The sequence below is a fragment of the Fukomys damarensis genome, unplaced genomic scaffold, assembly GCF_012274545.1.
Source record: "Fukomys damarensis isolate Sample0158 unplaced genomic scaffold, DMR_v1.0_HiC HiC_scaffold_33, whole genome shotgun sequence".
Lineage (NCBI taxonomy): Eukaryota > Metazoa > Chordata > Mammalia > Rodentia > Bathyergidae > Fukomys > Fukomys damarensis.
Window position 1 is genome coordinate 56,579,013 of NW_022900945.1, and position 3,750 is coordinate 56,582,762.

The 3,750-nt window shown below is 47.6% G+C and overlaps 1 long non-coding RNA gene across 1 annotated transcript; it reads right to left on the reverse strand.

Annotated features, from left to right (window-relative positions):
* Positions 1-964: 964 nt before the first annotated feature.
* Positions 965-3,735, reverse strand: LOC104857441. The gene is made up of 3 exons (XR_778858.3): positions 3,565-3,735; positions 3,065-3,301; positions 965-1,329 (listed from the first exon to the last, which is right to left on the reverse strand). It is a non-coding gene; the product is annotated as an uncharacterized LOC104857441 (long non-coding RNA).
* Between the last annotated feature and the right edge of the window lie 15 nt (positions 3,736-3,750).

A 3,750-nucleotide genomic window follows, 5' to 3' on the forward strand; every position in this document is an offset into this window, starting at 1 on the left:
AAAAAAAAAAAAAAAAAAAAAAAAAAAATCTTCCAATAGCAAAGTATGCAACATGACAGCTGGTGCCTATCCTGTGGCCTCCAGAGTGTGTGAGGGAAGGACAGGCCCAAGTACCCCGACCTTCATTTTCACAATAGTGTCCAGACTCGATTGTAGAAGTATGAGTTAAATTGTGTCTCTGCACTTACTAATTCTAGGGTGTCAGACGACGAGTTATTAACAGGTTTCCTCCTCCTAAGTGGGGGTCTATATCCATTTGAAATGCTAAGCACATACAATACATATCTGCTTCAAAAAGGAGACAGAGACACACAACCTGCATGGGGCAGAGCTGTGTGCTCGCCGCCTGCTGCCCTCGATCATTTCCCTCAGCCCGTGGCCACACCACGTGGCCCTTGCCAGTCTTGCTGAATGTTTGGGCATTCCTGAGAGAAAGTCCCTCTGCAGATTCTGTTTGACTTCTTTGGAAGGAATTTTTTCAGGTCTTGCAGTATGTTCTTCAGGCTGGTATCTTCCACTACTGTCTCATGTTTCCTCAAAGCCCTAAGGATGGCTTTCAGCCAGAGGATTTGTTTTAACTGATGATGGACAAAGGAGTAGTTTAGGAAAAGAAGAATGCGCACTCTGAGTACACAGCTTTGTCTCATCACTGCTGTCTCTCCAGCACATGAACCGTGCCTGATAACATAAGATGTGCAGGCTGGGCATGGTAGTACATCCTGTAATACCAGCACTTGGGAGGCTGAGGCAGGAGGATTGCTGCAAGTGAGGCCAGGCTGGGCTATACACATAGTGAGACGCTACCACAAACAACAAAAAACCCATGAGGGTGCTTTATCATGTATACTCAATAATTGAAAAGTCCGGTGCAGTGGTGGTACACACCACTAATTATAGCACTCTGAGAGTCTGAGGCAGGAGGACAGAAAGTTGGAGCTCAGCCTGGGCAGCTTAGTGACTCAGTGACACTCTGTCTCAAAATAAAAAATAAAAACAGGGCTGGGATGGAGCTCAGTGAGAAGGCCCCGGGTTCAGTCTCCGATTCTGGGGAAGGGGGGGAAGGTGTGAAAAGAGCACTGCCATGATCGAATTAGTAGAGAAATAATTTTCAATGTGGTACAAAATAAGTAATATATGTACTAAAATAAGCTGAATTTACAGCTAAGAGGGTGAAATCATTGGAAAAGCAAGGAAAATTTTCATAGCAGTTATGATTTATTATGTTTATTGAGTGCTTACTTCCCTGAACATTTAAAATATACTGGGGCTGATGATGTTTAGTTCAATGTAGAGTGCTTGTCTAGGATGTGCAAGGCCCTGGACTTGATCCTGAGCAGTGCAAAAAAGAAATAAAATATATTTTATAACCCTCACAATTATCCTATAAAGGGGGTACTCTTTAACATTCCCTTCAGGGGTTGAAGGGGAGGGAGGGTAATGGGAAGAAAAGAAGTAGCAAGATTATCATATAAAGATACCATTATATATATCTAAAATGTGCCAATAAAAAATGCAAAAATAAAAATAGCCCATTTTACAGATGGGGAAAATAGGTCACAGAAAACAGAGATTAATAATTTGTACCCAAATCACAGAACTCAGAAGAAATAGAGCCAAACCTCGGTATAACAGTGCACACTTACAATCCCCACCACTGAGGACTGTGGGAGGCTGAGCCAGAAGTTCAAATCCTGCCAGGGCAATTTAGGGAGACCCTGTCTCAAAATAAGAAAATAGAAAGGGCTGAAGATGTAGCTCAGTTCTAGAAAGCCCCTGGATTTGATGCCCAGTACCTCAAAACAAACAAACAGCCAGGAGTCAAGCACTTAACTCCAGAGACCAACTTCTTTACCTGGCCACTGTACTAGCATAGCAATTATTTGTTTGATTTGTTGTTTGTATTGGGGTTGAACCCAGGGACTTTGCATTGAGCTACACCACTACCCCTCTGCTTTTTTATTTTGTGACAGTATCTAAGTCATCAGGTTGTCCAGGCTGGGTTTGTACTTGCAATCTTACTGCCTCCATCTCCCAGTGTGGTGAGATTGCAGGTGTGTGCCACCAAGCCCAGTTTGAGATTAGGTTTCTCCCCATCCACTTAAAAGTAAGAACTAGGACATGCCTTTGTGAAGGTGTGTCTGTTCAGGGAATGCTCATATCTCTTTTTTTTGTTTGTTTGTTTGTTTTTGGTACCGAACTCGGGTCCTTGCGCTTGCAAGGCAGGCCACCGAACCGCTGAGCTAAATCCCCGGCTCTCGTATCTCTTTTTAATTTGCTGTTTTTCTCCCTAAATCTTTGTGTGTGGGGGGGTATTGGAGACTGAAACCATTTATCTTAAGTTTTTTGTGGTCCTGTCTTCCATTATCCACACAGCATGACTTCTAAATCGCTTGAAAATACTGTATGTTCTAGTGCTTCTGAACCCAGTTACCTATTTCTAGGTTCAAACAACTGCTTGGTTACTAGCTGTCTGACCTTGGTAAATGACTTCGCCTCTCTAAGCCTGTTTTTCTCTCTCTTTTTTTGAGACAAGATCTCCATGTGCAGTCCAAGCTGGCCTTAAACTCACTGTGTAGCCCAGGTTGGCCTCAGACTGGCAGCGAACCTCCTGCCTCAGCCTCCTGAGTGCTGGGATTGCAGGAGTGTGCCACCACGCCAGGCCCGAGCATGTTCACTCTTATACCTGGGTTCAAAAGTCAGCTCTGCCGCTTAACGTGTTACTCTGAAAAAGTCATTGTTCCATACCTCATTTTCCTTATCTGTAAAAGCGGGGTAACTACTTGCCTCACACATTTATGCGGAATAAACAAGATAATCCAGTGTCTGTACACCACATTCCCTTCCCCAAAATGTTTTCAGTATTCCCTCAACAAACTGATTCTATGATACTTGGTTCCCGTCCTTAAGAGGCTGGACAACAGGACTGTGACAAGCGCCGCAGGCTCCAGAGCTCAGGCGGGGCTCGCGCCGTGAGCCGGCCCGGGGACCAAGGTGGGCTGTGCACCCAGCCAGACAGGGACCCGAGAGAAGGGCTGCGCTGGCCCTGTACCCCGTCAATTCTCACTGGATTTCGCCAGCTGCCTTTCCTTCTGCTCCGGTGGCTCACCCAAGACAGGACCAAGCAGAGGTGGACGGACACAGGAAGTCTAAGGCCTTCGGCGCCGGAGACAGGCCACGCCCCAATGGAGAGCAAGGCCCAAGCGCCTACAGCTAGTTCTATCGTGAGAGTCCTGGATCCTGTCGCGATGAAACACCGCCCACCACAGAGCACACGGCCGTTCGACAGGCTCCATCTTTAGAACTGAAAGAATGAAAGGTGCCCAAAGGGGAATCCCGGTTTTGGGAGCCTGGGGTACGGCGGCTGCCTGGGGACCAAAACGTCTCTAAGGTAAAGTTGCAGCCTGAAGAGATTTTTTGACCCCCGACACTTAATGGGCTGTCGAAGACCCGGATGTGTCTGGGACTTGCTGAGGTACCCATTAGCGCGCCCCCGCTAGACCATCCCCCTCCTCCGTTTAGGACTGGGTCTTCAATGCGCCAATCGTCACTTCTCCTACCACTCACTGCTCAGGGGCGGGGCGAAGCAGCCGCATTCCGGTTTCTACTTGTAGGTCCGTGAAGAGGAGGGCGGGGTAGCCGGCTCAGGTCGCCCAATGGGCGTCGTGGCGTGTGAGTAAGGCGGAGCTGAGGCGCTTGGCAGCTGCCCAATCAGCGTCCTTGTTTGTGTGGTGCCGCCGCCGCCGGTGCAGC